Source organism: Bos mutus, chromosome 10, assembly GCF_027580195.1.
Source record: "Bos mutus isolate GX-2022 chromosome 10, NWIPB_WYAK_1.1, whole genome shotgun sequence".
NCBI classification, from domain to species: domain Eukaryota; kingdom Metazoa; phylum Chordata; class Mammalia; order Artiodactyla; family Bovidae; genus Bos; species Bos mutus.
The window spans coordinates 10,346,482-10,362,475 of NC_091626.1; the positions used below are offsets into that span (position 1 = coordinate 10,346,482).

Sequence of the window (15,994 nt, forward strand, 5' to 3'; positions counted from 1 at the left end):
AGGCCCCTCAGGAGCCTATTCTCATCTGCTTTATGATGACAGGTACAGAGGTGACACTGATGATGAAGACGAGGATGAAGATGTGATCTGAGTGTCTGACCAAGTAACATCATGCATTGATTTGGTAACTGAAACCGTCATAGCAATTAACATCCTGGGTTGATTGGTAGCAGCTGTGTAAGCTGAGTGGCAAAGGATTCTGAAGTTGCATCCAGGGTCACCTGCAGACAACATGATGACCACTTAGTGATGTCAGGTGTAGCCACAAAAGGGTGTGAGGAGTGAGAATTTCATATGCTCCTCATTCATGGGGTTTTCAACCAGGCTTTTTGTCTCTCCTCATTCGTGGCAGCTGAGTCACCTTAGCTCTTTCAGTTTGTACTGGGATATTTATGGGGGTCCCAGACCTGGTTGGTTGGAGAAGGCAATGGCATCCCACTCCAGTACTCTTGCCTGGAAAATCCCATGGATGGAGGAGCCTGGTAGGCTGCAGTCCATGCGGTCGCTAAGAGTTGGGCATGACTGAGCGACTTCCCTTTCACTTTTCACTTTCCTGCATTGGAGAAGGAAATGGCAACCCACTCCAGTGTTCTTGCCTGGAGAATCCCAGGGACGGCGGAGCCTGGTGGGCTGCCGTCTCTGGGGTCACTCAGAGTCGGACACGACTGAAGAGACTTAGCAGCAGCAGCAGCAGCAGACCTGGTTGGTTACCCTTCACTGCTCTCCTCCTGTACTCTGGGTGCTCTGTTGAGTTTGTTGACTACCTTATTGCTAATACTTCAGGAGGGCTAGGAAAGCGATTTTTCTTAGAGTAAACCTTGCATCCCAGCCCCCACCTTTCCCCTGCTTCCTATGGGGCACTGCTGGTCTTTCAGTAAAGGGGCTGATGTCATGATGATTTCAAGCGATTTGGCCTAAAGACAACACCTACTCCCTGAACAATATCCATGAAAACTTAACACAGTTACTCGAGTGAGTCACATTTTCCCTGTGAATGTGATTTGCAGATGTCAGAATGAAGTCTCACCAGGACCGCCTTCTGAAATGGAACTTCCAGAAACAGCAGACAGACTGCTGATCAGCCATCCCAGAAAAAGAAAAGCCGCCCATAGACCAGCCAGGGCTCTGATCACACAGATGAATGCTACATTTCCAAAGAAACCGAAATCAGCATGAAAAATTTCTCTTGCAGAAAGATTCGAGCTCATAGTATACCTGGTTGCCTGATGAAAAGGAATCATTCCCCCTCCCCGCAAACTATGTGATTTTCATAATGACCCGAGGTTGTGGGCTGTGGATACAGGCTCTGAAAACGTCCTCCCGAATTTTCTGGTTGGGCATCGAGAAGCCCACGGGACCTTGCATCTCGGTGCGTGTGGTAGTGAGTGACGGAGGCAAGCTTGGGCCTTCTGGTCACTCCTGGACAGTGCTCTGTCACCCCACCCTGCCTTTACAACCTGGAGGGAGCCCGCCTAAGCAGCAGTCCATTTATTTTTCTTTCAGAGAGAAATGTGTCTTTAAAAAAATAAGAATGAAGGCCAAAAATTCATCTCAATAAACATGAAGAAATTAAGTATTTTAGTTTTATTTTATAATAATTCAAAGATATTTTTAAAATGTAAAAACACTGAGGGACAGAGGAAAGTAGAGACACAAAGAAATAAAAAAACACACACCCAGCACACCATGCATGGCCAGGATTTATGTGAAATCACAGCTCCATTGTGTGGCTTTTCAGGATGTCAAGGTGTGATTTGTTGTTGTCATTTAGTCATGCCCGACTGTTTGCGACCCCATGGACTGTAGCCCACCGGGTCCTCTGTCTGTGGAATTTCCCAGGCAAGAATACTGGAGTAGGTTGCCATTTCCTTCTCCAGGGGATCTTCCCCACCCAGGGACTGAACCAATAGCTTCTGGTTGGCAGGCAGATTTTGTTTACCACTGATTATCCTGGGAAGCAAAATGTGTGATTAGGGTTTCACAAATAGAAGCAGAAATATTGGCAGTACTTCTCCTGGGACCTGGTGACATAGAGGACAGAACTTGGGCCCAGAACCAGAGGTCTCTTAACCCTGGCCAAAGCCAAGGGAGATAAATGCTTTCAATGGCATCATGTTGAACTTCCAGAACTAAGCTATTGCCTTGGCTTCTGCTCTCTTTATCATGATGAGCAGGAAGAATACAAAGTGTAAGAGAAGGCCTGGCAAGAGAAACCAAAGCCCCAGCCTTTTAGCAACATCTGAGAGTCACCTGGGAAGCTCAAAACCCACGTGCCTGGGCCCCGCCCCAAACCATCTGAGTCAGAGCCCAGGCAGCTGGACCCGGGCGTCAGCACTGGAGGCCGGGCCAGAGGGAGAAGCCCAGTGTTCCACATGCATCCCCAAGGCGCTGACTTAGGGACGGAAGATGCACGGAAATAACTGCAATGAGACGCGGGATGCCCATGCAAAACCTTCTCGCAGGAAAGAGACTGCGAACAAAAGCTGGGGGTGACTCCAGAGGGGTCCACAGAGCAGGGCCTGCAGTGGTTGAGATGCCGCGTGAAGACAAGGGGCACACTCTCCGGTTGACCTTCTGTGGGACTTCGCTGGAGAGTTTGATGTTACAACATTTCCCCTCTTTTGCCTTAAATAATTTTATTCCTAATGAACTACTTTGAGCCCTGGGAGAAGGGTGCTTAAACCCCCCATGCATGTGGTCTTGGCCCTCTCTGCCTCACACAGTGCCGGGGTGCGGGGAATTCGCAGGTAGGACACATGTACTCTGTCTTGTTTAAATGCTTAGAATTATTTTTTTATTGATATATAAGTAGTATAACATTGTTAGTTTTATGTGTACAATATCATGATTTGACACACATACCTATTGTGAACATGTAACATTTGTCTTTTTCTGTCTGACTTATTTCACTTAGCATAATGCCCTCAAGGTCCGTTCACATTTGTTGCAAATAGTTGACATTTTTGAAAGTTGTTTTTTAAGTTTTTTAAAAATTGAAGTATAATTGATGTATAATATGTTACAGGTGTACAATATAGTGATTCACAAGTTTTAAAGGTTATATTGGCTATATTCCCTGTGTTGTATAGTATATCCTTGTAGCTTATTTTTATACTTAATAGTTTATATTTCTTTTTTTTTTTTTAATGATTTTTATTTCTTAATCCCATACCCCTGTATTGCCCCTCCCTACTTCCCTCTCCCTAGTGGTAATTACTACTTTGCTCTCTGTATCGGTGAGTCTGCTTCTTTTGTATGTTCACTGGTTGTTATATTTTTAGACTCTACATATAAGTGATATCATACAATACTTGTCTTTGACATATTTTTCTTAGTATAATACCCTCTACGTCCATCAGTGTTGCTGCAGGTGGCAAAATTTTGTTCTTTTCTGTGGCTGAGTAATGTAATATTCCATTATGTGTATATACCACATCTTCATTGTCCATTCATCTGCTGATGGACACTTAGGGTGCTTCTGTACCTTGGCAATTGTAAATAATGCTGCTGTGAACATTGGGGTACATATATCTTTCTGAATTAGTGTTTTTGTTTTGAGGGGATATATACCTAGGAGTGGAATTGCTAGGTCATGTGGTAGTTCTATGTTTAGCTTTTTGAGAAACCTTCGTACTATTTTCCACAGAGACTGCACCAATTTAGATTCCCACCAGCAGTGCATAAGGATTCCCTGTCCTCCACACCCTCACCAACATTTGTTATTTGTGTTCTTTTTGGTGAGAGCCATTCTAACAGGTGTAAAGGGGTATTCGTTGTGGTTTTGATTTGTATTTTCCTGATATTAGCAGTGGTTAGCATCTTTGCACGTGCCTATTGGCCATCTGCATCTCCTTGGAAAAAATTCTATTCGGTTCTTCTGCTCATTTTAAAATCAGGTTGTCTGATTTTTTTTTAAATGTTGATTTGTATGAGCTGTTTATACATGCTGGATGTATCCTATATGTATGCTATTTATGTATCCTTTGTTGGTCATATCTTTTAAATATTTTCTCCCATTCAATAGGTCATCTTTATTGACGGTTTCCTTCGCTGTGCAAAATCTAATTAGGTCATATTTGTTTATTTTTGCTTTTATTTCCTTTGTTGAGGAGCCATTTTAAAAAACATACTGCTACGATTTGTGTCAAAGAGTATTCTGCCTATGTTTTTCTTTAGGAGTTTTATGGTATCCAGTCTTACCTTTAGGTCTTCAATTCATTCTGAGTTTTTTTTTAAGGTGTTGGAGAATTTTATAATTTCATTATTTTATATGTTGGTATCCAGTTTTCCTAGCACCACTTATTTCTTTAACTTTTTATTTTGTATTGAGATATAGCCAATTAACAATGTTGTGATAGTTTCAGGTCAACAGCAAAGGGACTCAGTAATACAAATACATGTGTCTATTCTCCTCCAAACTCCCCTCCCTTCCAGGCTGCCACATAACATTGAGCAGAGTTTCATGTGCTATACAGTAGGTCCTTGTTGGTTATCTGTTTTAAATACAGCAGTGTGTACATGTCCATCCCAAACTCCCTAACTATCCCTTTGTGCCATCCTTCCCCCTGGGAACCAGAAATTCATTCTCTAAATCTGTGAGTCTCTTTCTGTTTTGTAAGTAAATTCATCTGTATCATTTCTTTTTTAGATTCCACATATTAGGGATGTCATATTATATTTCTCCTTCTCTGTCTGACTTCACTCAGTATGACAGTCTCTAGGTCCGTCCACATTGCTGCAAATGGCATTATTTCATTCTTTTTAATGGCTGAATAATATTCCATTGTATACATGTACCACATCTTCTTTATCCATTCCTCTGTTGATGGCCGTTTTGGTTGCTTCCACATACTGGCTATTGTTAACAGTGCTACAGTGAATACTGGGGTGCATGTATCATTTTGGATCATGTTGTTCTCCAGAGAGATGCCCAGGAGTGGGATTGCAGGATCATATGGTAGCCCTAGTTTTAGTTTTTTAAGGAACTTCCATGCTGTTTTCCCTTTCATGCAGAGATGGGCACAATAAATGACAGAAACAGTATGGATCTAACAGAAGCAGCAGATATTAAGAAGTGGCAACAATACACAGAAGAACTATACAAGGAAGATCTTAATGACCTAGATAATAACAATGGTGTGATCACTCACCTAGAGCCAGGCATCCTGGAATGCAAAGTCAAGTGGGCCTTACAAAGCATCACTATGAACTAAGCTAGTGGAGATGGTGGAATTCCAGTTGAGCTATTTCAAATCCTAAAAGATGATGCTGTGAAAGTGCTGCACTCGATATGCCAGTAAACTTGGAAAACTCAGCAGTGGCCACAGGACTGGAAGAGGTCAATTTTCATTCCAATACCAAAGAAAGGCGATGCCAAAGATTGCTCAAACTATCACACAATTGCATTCATCTCACATGCTAGCAAAGTAATGCTTAAAATACTCCAAGCCAGACTGCAACAGAATGTGAACTGTGAACTTCCAGATGTTCCAACTAGATTTAGCAAAGGCAGAGGAACCAGAGAGCAAATTGTCAACATCTGTTGGAGCATAGAAAAAGCAAGAGAGTTCCAGAAAAACATCTACTTCTGCTTTATTGACTACGCAGTCTTTGACTGTGTGCATCACAACAAACTGTGGAAAATTCTTCAAGAGATGGGAATACCAGACCACCTTGCCTGCCTCCTGAGAAATCTGTATGCAGGTCAAGAAATAACAGTAGAACTGGACAGGAAACAACAGACTGGTTCCAGATTGGGAAAGGAGTACATCAAGGCTGTATATTGTCACCCTGCTTGTTTAACTTATATGCAGAGTTAAGTCCAGTCACTCAGTCGTGTTGCCTCTTTGTGACCCCATGGACTGCAGCACGCCAGGCCTCCCTGTCCATCACCAACTCCCGGAGTTCACGCAGACTCATGTCCATTGAGTCGGTGATGCCATCCAACCATCTCATCCTCTGTCGTCCCCTTTTCCTCCTGCCCTCAATCTTTCCCAGAATCAGGGTCTTTTCCAATGAGTCAGTTCTTCGCATCAGATGGCCAAAATATTGGAATTTCACTTCAACATCAGTCCTTCCAATGAACATTCAGGACTGATTTCCTTTAGGATTGACTGATTTGATCTCCTTGCTGTCCAAGGGACTCTCAAGAGTCTTCTCCAACACCACAGTTCAAAAGCATCAATTCTTCAGCTCTCAGCTTTCTTTATAGTCCAACTCTCACATCCATATATGACTATTGGAAAAACCAAAGCTTTGACTAGACAGACCTTTGTTGACAAAGTAATGTCTCTGCTTTTTAATATGCTGTCTAGGTTGGTCACAGCATTTCTTCCCAGGAGCAAGCGTAATTTAATTTTCTTTTAATAGCTGCAGTCACCATCTGCAGTTATTTTGGAGCCCACAAAAGTAAAGTCTCTCACTGTTTCCCCATTTTTTGGCATGAAGTGATGGGACCAGATGCCATGATCTTCGTTTTCTGAATGTTGAGTTTTAAGCCAACTTTTTCACTCTCCTTTTTCACTTTCATCAAGAGGCTTTTTAGTTCCTCTTCACTTTCTGCCATAAGGATGGTGTCATCTGCATATCTGATATTATTGATATTTCTCCCAGCAATCTTGATTCCGGCTTGTGTTTCATCTAGTCCAGCAGTTCTCATGATGTACTCTGCATATAAGTTAAATAAGCAGGGTGAGAACCCCATGAACAGTATGCACAGTATATGCAGGTTTTACTTTAATTTCTCTAATAATTTGTGATATTGAGCACTTTCTCATGTGCCTCTTGGCCATATGAATGTCTTTTTTTGGAGAAATGTCTATTTAGGTCTTCTGCCCATTTTTTGATTAGGTTGTTTTGATGCTATTAAGTGTCATAAGCTGTTTGTGAATTTTGGAGACTAATTCCTTGCCAGTCACATCGTTTGCAAATATTTTCTCCTAATCTGAGCTCCACTTACTGAAGAAACTGTCTTTTTTCCATTGTATATTCTTGCCTCCTTTGTCACAGATTAGTTGACCATAAATGCATAGGTTTATTTCTGGGCTCTCTATTCCCATTGATCCATGTGTCTGTTTTTGTGCCAGTATTGTGCTGTTTTGATTACTGTAGCTTTGTAATGTAGTCTGATGTCATGAAGTGGGATTTTTCCAGCTCTCTTCTTTCTCAAAGTTGTTTTGGCTATGCAGGGTCTTTGTGTTTCCATACAAAGTTTAAAATTATTTTTTTAGTTCTGTGAAAAATGCTATTAGTATTTTGATAGCGATTTCACTGAATGTAGATTGCCTTGTGTAGTACAGTCATTTTAATAATGTTAACTCTTCCAACCCAAGAACATGGTGTATCTTTCCATCTGTCTGTGTCATCATCAGTTTCCTTTTTCAGCATCTTATAGGTTTGTGAGCACAGGTCTTTTATCTCCTTAGGTAGGTTTATTCCTAAGTATTTTATTCTTTTTTGATGGAATGGTAAATGTGATTGTTTTCTTAATTTCTCTTCCTGATAGCTTGTTGTTAGTATAAAAATGCAACAGAGTTCCGTATATTAATTTTGTATCCTGCAACTTTACTGAATTCACTGATGAGCTCTAGTAGTTTTCTGGTGTGTCACATGCAAAGAAAGTGTGAAAGAAAGTGAAGTTGCTCAGTCGTGTCCAACTCTTTGCGACCCGTGGACAGTAGCCTGCGCCAGGCTCCTCCATCCATGGGATTTTTCTAGGCAAGAGTACTGGAGTGGGTTGCCATTTCCTTCTCCAGGGAATCTTCCCAACCCAGGGATCGAACCCAGGTCTCCTGCATTATAGACAGACGCTTTACCATCTGAGCCACCAGGGAAGTCCTAACAGTGACAATTTTACTTCTTCCTTTCCAACTTGGATTTCTTTTCCTTCTTTTTCTAATCTGATTGCTATGGCTAGGACTTCCAAAACTATGTTAGACAAAAGTGACAAGAGCAGGCATCCCTGTCTTGTTCCTGATCTGAGAAGGTATGCTTTCAGCTTTTCACCACATACCTGTGGGTTTGTCATATATGGCCTTTACTATGTTGAGGTATATCCCCTCCAAGCTCAACTCTGGAGAGTTTTTTAATCATCAGATCAGATCAGATCAGTCGCTCAGTTGTGTCCTACTCTTTGCGACCCCATGAATCACAGCACGCCAGGCCTCCCTGTGGTGATTAATTTTGTCAAAGCTTTTTCTGAATCCATGGAGATGACTATACGGTTTTTCTTTTAAGTTGTTACTGTGGTATATCACATTAAATTGCTGATACTGAAAAAACCCTTACTTTCTGGGATAAATCCCACTTGAACATGGTATGATCCTTTTAATGTATTATTGGATTTGGTTTGCTAATATTTTGTTGGGAACTTTTCCATCATGCTTATTGGTGATACTGGCCTGTGTTTTTCTCTTTTAGTGATATCTTCGTCTGGATTTGGTATCAGGGTGATGCTGGCCTCATAGAGCGAGTTCAGAAGAGAACACACATTCTTACATAGAACCCCTACAGCTGCTCTCTTCTTAAGGACAGGACAGACATACAGAAAGCCACACCAACCACCACTAGAGGTCTCCTACCAGGACAAACAGAAAGTTGGCCACAGTGTCTCAGTGAAGGACTCAGACTATACAGGATAAGTTTCCAAACTTTTCTGAGATGGAATCAGGATGAGGAATTTCCCCTTTGTAAGTGATCTTAATGAAGCTGTGAGACATCATTTTAGATCAATATCAGTATCACAACCCTTGATATTGCTGCCCTCCTCCAGGAACCCTAGGCATCGTTGGCCTCCCTCCTGTCTGTTACAGAGAAGGTGCTCAGCTTTGCATCCTGTACGATATGCAGCTTAGCTCCTACCTGGCATAATAGAAATGGAGTGCATGTTGGTGGAATGAGCCATTAGAGTGCAGCTGGTGCTGTGGGGGCTTCATGGACTAGATTCCCTGACTCTCCCAGGAGAGCAGATCCCACCTCCTGTTGCTGAAGGGTAGACAGAAATGCTCTCTGTGAACACAGGCTCAAGGCAAGCATTTCTACTGTTCCGAGCTCCTTCAAAATGAGGGCTGAGAAGAAGAGAATGGACTAGAGGTGGTCTAGAGGTCTTAAGAGGGTGAGACTTGGAGGCAGGAGGGCTGACGGCAAAATGGGGTCAGATGGCCTGATCTCACCCCTCAGGGCAGGGCCAATATTTTAGGGAGGCAGTTGAGGGAGCAGAGCCCCAGGTGTCACTGCTTCCCAGAAAACACAGCTTGTGATCAGGTGAGATTTTATGATGCCAAAGTCCTTCTGGGAGGCCCAGACCACTCTGACATTGGGTGTCCAAGGGGATTCACGAACTAAATTTTTGTGTTGGTGAGAACGCTTTTTGTTTCTTTCTCAACAGGAGAGCTGTGTAAGCTCCCAGAGCCCCTCTGGAGCCTTGAAAGACTTGCCACGTTCTGAACACAGCATCCTGCCCATACCCTTAGGAGACAATTATGTGGGAGCTTACATCTCCATTGCTCAGTCTTGCTTTATTTTTTGCCTGTAGCGTATAAAAGTTTCCAATCTGTGTCTCCCATGCACTGATGCTCCGGATGAATCACATTCTGAGGTAGAGCTTGGAGCCCAGCCGTGTCTGAAATGTTGGTGAGAGGATGCAGATATGTTGGTCAGAGCAATTTCAGAGGGAGGTCAGGGCCTGAGAGGTTTTGGCTGCAGTGCTGGCGGTTAGGTTCGAGTCATTTGGACAAACGGATTCATGCTGGCTGAATGGGCCCGCTCAGACAAGGGGAAATAAAAGACTACTACTCTAATCAAGGCTAAGTCGCATCTCCCAGCCAGGCAGCTGCTGTCAGGGCCTAGGAATGTCTGTTCTGGGATGCTAAGGCCCAGCCCGCCCCTGTCAGCCGAGACCCTGCACCTGCCCCGGCCAGGAACAGTGGTCAGAGATGGAGGCTGGGGAAGAGAAAATCTAGGTCAACCTCTGTTGCCTTTGAAGATTCTGGGTTTGTGATCTGAAATGTATCAATACTTCTCATTTGGTCCAGATAACTACCGGCCCCTGAGTTTATGAATGCAGGCAGCGAGTCAGGTGGCTGCGAAGAAACCTGTGTTTGGTCCAAGACTGAGGTGCCCTTGGATTGACTGCCTCCATCTCCCAGGCTGGAGAATGGGCCCTGCCTTTCTTCAGGGGCTGCAGTGTGCTCACTGTCCTGCCATCTCCTCCTCCTCCTGTCCCTTCTGGAAAGGGGGACTTGGTCTGAAGTTTCCTGGGTGTTTCTTTAATGGAAACACTTGGACCCTTGAGAGTCAATAATATCTATTCCTTTTGGCAGGGGCAGTCAGGGAGGGCAAACTGACCTTTGTGTTTAAGAAGAGGTCGTTTGGATTTCCCTGGTGGTCCAGTGGTTAAGGCTCCTTGCTTCCACTGCAGGATGAGCTTAAGATCCTACAAGCCATGCGGTGTGGCAAAAGAAAAAAAAAAAAGCATTTAGGCCAAATTTTCTCAAATCTGGTTGCACCTTAGACTTATCAAGGAGGCAGGGGTTAACAATATCCATGCCTGGATTCTACCCAGATATTTCTCATTTAATTGCTTAGCATGAGACTCAGTCGTCAACAGTGCTCATAACGCGTCTCGGGGACACTAACATGAGACCAGGGTTGGGAACCTCTGGTTTCAAGCTCTCAGCTGAAGCAAAATCTGAGGGTGTAGGGATCTCTGTGATTAGATGATAAACGCCCAGAGAGCAAGAACAGTGCTCCCCTGTTTTGGCCTCTCCTCCCTTGGAGTTTAATAGAACGCAGTACACAGTGGGTTCTCAGTAAGCATTTACATATGAATTCTTGGATGCGTAGACGAACCAACAGTAACATTCCTTTAAAAAAACCTCATCCACTTGAGGCAGTGACTACTATTTTAAACATGCCGCAATGAGAGGCCCTTGCAGGGAAGTCTGGGCCAGCTGGACCTGCCGCCACAGTTACACTCAGCACCATTCTAACCACTTAAGAAATGTCTGGATGGAAAAACTTCCCAGACAATGGAAAGCAAAAAGTGTCTAGGGTATTCTTTTCTTTTCTTTTCTTTTTTTTTTTGAGGGGGAGGGGTGGGGGGACAGTGTCAAGGCTCTGATAATGAAAACATAGATTATTTGCTTCTGTAACCCACTGGGGAGGATTATCTCATCATCTAGTTTTCCTCTGAGAAGTTAGACAATAGTGTCTAGCTTGTCTGAATACCTCTGGAAGGATCCTTTGCCGTTATGCCCCAAAACACCATTAAGATCCAGTGTATCAGCTCTGGGTCTGGGCACTTCACTCTGATAAGGAAGGAAACTAAGAAAATCATCAGACAGTAGAGATTTGAGCAGGAAGATGAGGTCAAGAGAGGGTGACAAAGGCATTTAGAATAAAAGCTTCCGCTGCAGGTGTTCTTGCTACATGGCAGTATCCTTGGTGGATTATATTTTTTAAATTGACCTGAAAGCATACAGGTTTCAGATTAAAATTTAATTAAAATTCAGATTTTAAAAGGTAGTAAATACGAGAAGGAGGGATTCTGAATCAATGATTAAGAGACTAGATGGAGTTTCACAATTAAGTGCTTAAAATACCATGAACAGGAGATTTCTTGCCTCCCTTTCCTTTTGTTCCTTTCTCTCTCTCCTTTTCTTCCTCCCTTCCTTCCCATAAACACTGACCAAACTAAGAAGAAAACTCATAGCCTTCACATCCCCTCAAAGAGGTCCTGCGTTAGTAGGGAAGATTGGAAAGGGCAGTTCCGATGAACGAGGAACGTGAGACATGACGTGGGAAGGAGTTGAGAGAGGAGGGGCTGTGTTCTCAAAAGGGAGGAGAAGGTTCGCAAATGAACCCAGCGCTGGTTCTCAGCCTGAAAGAATATCTCAGGCCCTCCCATCCAGATCCTCCTGGGCCCCGTAACGAGCCGGGGGTTGTCTGGCCTTTCTTAAATGTCTGCAGTCAGCTCCAGCATCCTTGAGACAAGCAACAGACAAAGTCTGTGTCAGTTTTACAGGAAGGTTATGAGAGAAAATTGGCAACCTGGCTGAACCAAAAAAGGTAATTTAACAGCTCATATAACTGAAATGTCCAAGGCTTATGTCTGGTTTCAATCAAGGCAGGATGCAGGGGCTCAAATAGGACCATCCAGAGTCTTCCACCTTCCCCTGCTCTCAACCCTGCTTCCCTCAGGCTCAGCTTCACTGGCAGACAGGAACAGCGACCCCCCTTAACTCCAATCAGCCCGGCACTCAGGAAGAAGAGAGCATCTCTTTTCTACTAGTCTTGTAGGAAAGATTTCCCTTGTGGCTCGGCTGGTAAAGAATCTGCCTGCAATGTGGGAGACCTAGGTTTGATCCCTGGGTTGGGAAGATCCCCTGGAGAAGGGAAAGGCTACCCACTCCAGTATTCTGGCCTAGAGAATTCCATGGACTGTATAGTCCATGGGGTCCCAAAGAGTTGGACACAACTGAGCAACTTTCACTTTTCACTTTCTCTAGGAAAGACACTCTCTTTATCCCAGCTTGAGTCGAGGCTGATTCCCAAGCTAAGAAGAAAGGGATAATGAAGGATAACTCCAGGGTTTCAGAAGAGGGGAAACTGGAAAAGATGAATACCTGGATCAAAATCATTGTATAACGTTATATATACTATGCTTCCATAAAAGGAGAAAAAATAATCAGAGCACTGGTTTGGGAAAAAGAAATCGGAGAGGAAGAATTGGGTTCAGACAAGTCAGAGGAAGTGGTCGGATGCTAATGAGTGGGGCGAGGGGTGGTGGTTAGAAGCATGAGGATGGGGGTTTTGTGGAGAAGCTGGACTTGGAGACGAGGAGTTGGGTCCTACAGAGAGGAGAGCCAGAGCTACAGAACTGGTCATGTTTAGTAGGGAGAGTGCGTGACACCTGGTGAGGGCTCTCTCCAGGGGGCTTGTGAGCTCTAAACATTCTGCAAATGCAAATTTCTGTTATCATCAGGATTATGTGTGAGATAGGAGGAAAACAAGACACCAGTGATAAGGAAAAGAGAGTGTAGACGGAGGCTTCATATACTATAGGTCATAATAATCATCATTAATCAGGATTTTTTAATGGATGTATAGTTGATTTACACTATTGTTTCAGATGTAAAGCAAGGGAAGCAGAGACTAGCTCTAACCTATTCCCACACACACACACACATATATATATTCCCACATATAAATGTGTGTGTGTGTGTGTGTGTTCTGTTTTCAGATTCTTTTTCCTTGTAGGTTATTATAAAATATCAAGTTCCCTGTGCCATACAGTAGGTCCTTGTTGGTTATCTGTTTTATATATATTAATGTGTAGGATTTTTTACAAGTGATAGGAAACTCAATTCAAATTGGTTTAATAACAATAAAACAGTATATTGACTCCTGTAACAGGTAAGTCCAGGGTAGCTGAGGTTCAGATGCATTCAGGCGCTCTGTGATTTATGGACTTGTCTTACTCTTTTACCTTATTCTTCCCTCTGTTGGCCCAGAAGCCTTCTCCTTATGAAGACAAAACAGCTGCCAGGAACACCATTCTATCTTTTCCATCAGGAAGAGCAATTCTCCTACAGACAGTTTCAATGAAATTCTCTGAATGAGTCTGACTCTGGTGTAGCCCATTATATGCCCATTTCTAAGTCAATGCTGTCATGCTCTGATTTTTAGAGTTAAATCAACACCCATCTCAAGTTACGACTAGAGGCATCCAAACCACTAGACTGAAAATGAGGGACAAATGGTTCCCTGAAGGAGGCCTAGGGTGCTTTTCCCAAAAGGAGGTGGAATGGATACAGCAAAAACAATGACTCTCCACCAAATAAACCGAGGGAAGAATGTCAGGGCTGCTGGTAGTCACCAGGGTCTGAAGACCCAGAGGTTGAAGATGGGAAGTGAATGGGCACAGAATGGTTTAGACATGTGGCTGAATCATTTGTTTCTTTAAAAGATCAGAAATACAGGAGGAGAACAAATTTTAGGGGGATGAAGGGATAAGTGGAAGTAGAAATCTCATGGAGGCAGGGATCTTATATTTTAAAGACCTTGATCCGTAAAAGGAAGCAGAGACTAGCTCTAACCCATTCCCACCACTTCTGAGCGAGGCACTGTGTAGGTGCTAGGAGGGCTGAAATGAATCATTCCCAGCCTGTGTCCTCAAGAAGCTCGCAGCCTGAAAAGGAAGAGAGAACTGTGAATGAGCAGAGTATGCAGAGAAGGGACGCCTGGTGACTCCAAAGCTGAAGACAGGGAAGGCGCACCAGTGACAGCCTGCTGTTAGGTCAGAGTTATCCTTTAGGAGAGAAGGATGAGCTCTCTCCCAGGGTACTGGGGAAGGCTTTTCACGCAAGATGGTCCCTGATCTGGGTTTAGTGGGATGAATGGGAGTTTGCTTCAGGAAGCCAAATGGAGAAAGGAGCGCTAAGCAAAGGCAAAGATTTCTTAAGAGGCTCATGGGTGTATAGTAAGAACTCTGGGGGTGGGGAAGGGCAAGTGAGGAAGGGCCCTTGTGATGTGCCAGAGGCGGGGGCTTTGTTCGGAGGTGGTGGGCGGGGCACAGAGAAAGTTTGCAGTCAGGGCAAGATATGCTTGATTAGCATGTGGGAAAATGTCTCTGAAGTCAGTCTGGGGAATGCGCTTCGTGGAGACAGGCCAGTTCAGAGGATGTGTGGCAGTGACAGAGGTTAGCACAAGGACAGGGAAGGGAGGACAGAGTGGAAGGATCCCTGGGAGCAGGAATTCACAGAACCAGTGATGACAGGATGAGGGAGTAGGTAACACAGGAGCTCTGAGTGCAGGCGATGGGGCTATGATTGGAGGAAAGGAACCCTGGACGGGAAGACCCCAGAGGTGCAGGTGGGAAATGGATAATGCAGGAGAGAGTTCCCCAGAGAGCCAAGGGGAAAGGGGGTGGGCAGGCCTCGGACACATGTAGAGACCAAGACAGGCTGAGCACCGGGTGGGAAGGAGGCATGGAGAATGCGGATAAGAATCCCGAGTGTTAATGAGGAGGGCGGACTAGTTGGAAGGCTTTAATTTTCTCAGTTAAGAAAGAGGGGACTCTCCTGTTGGGCATGAGTGGGTTTCAGATTTTCCCTGTGGGGAAAAATGGGGAGAGTAAAGCACCAACCAATCACTGAGTCATGCCAACTCCACCCGCACGGGGCCCTCCTCTCCTCTCTTGCCCTTTGCCTCAGCTGGGGCCTCATTAACGACACCAGTGTATGCAGGGCTGCAGTGGGAGTGCTTGTCAGACCTCCCACCCCAGGAGCTGCCTCAAAGCGCCACCCACCCCGGCATCGCATTCAGGAGCTCCGGGGTGAGACCCGGGCACATGTGTTTGCAGAACACTTCACACCAGAGACTCTGAAATGCTACACCCCACCCATCTGCCACACATGGTTGAGAATGACTGAGTTAATGGGACTGAGTCCCGGAGTCTGCGATGGGTGGGAGAACTGGAGTGGAATCCTGTGCAGAAACCAGGTGGGAGTCATGACAGGAGGACAAGGAGCACCAGTGACTGGGATTCTGGGAGCACGGCGTCTCCTGATGCTACATTCAGCCACACCAGTGTCAGTGACCACCGAGAGATTCAGGAGGTCTGCAAAACCTGAGCACAACTGAGGATAACCAGACTTTTCTGAAATATCATGGCCATTGTTCTAAGGGCAAGGAATGAAAACGAGAGGGGAAAAAACCAAACCAATTATTGATGATGGAAAGACCCCGGGGCGTCTTCAAAAGTTGCAGCAGTTTGTTGCAGCAGTGCCCTCTGCCGGTGACAGTCGGACTTGCAGCTGTATGGCCACTGCATCCTTGACTTCTTGACCACACCCTGGAGTGGGCGGGTTAGTGAGGCTTCTAAGAAAATGGTCAAGTTACAAACGATCATTAAATCCATACACATGACCCTTCAGGTATAAGCTGAGCCTTAAACTTTAGACTTGGCGATTTGCCAGTTAACTGTGTTCAAATA

General features: G+C 44.4%; 1 long non-coding RNA gene across 2 annotated transcripts in view; it reads left to right on the plus strand.

Moving 5' to 3' along the window:
- Positions 1-2,048: 2,048 nt before the first annotated feature.
- The window catches only part of LOC138989361 (uncharacterized), a 159,581-nt gene continuing 145,635 nt past the window's right edge, over positions 2,049-15,994 (plus strand). For both annotated transcript variants that reach the window (XR_011465547.1, XR_011465548.1), the window contains exon 1: positions 2,049-2,747. This is a non-coding gene — a long non-coding RNA (uncharacterized lncRNA). The remainder of the gene's footprint in view (positions 2,748-15,994) is intronic.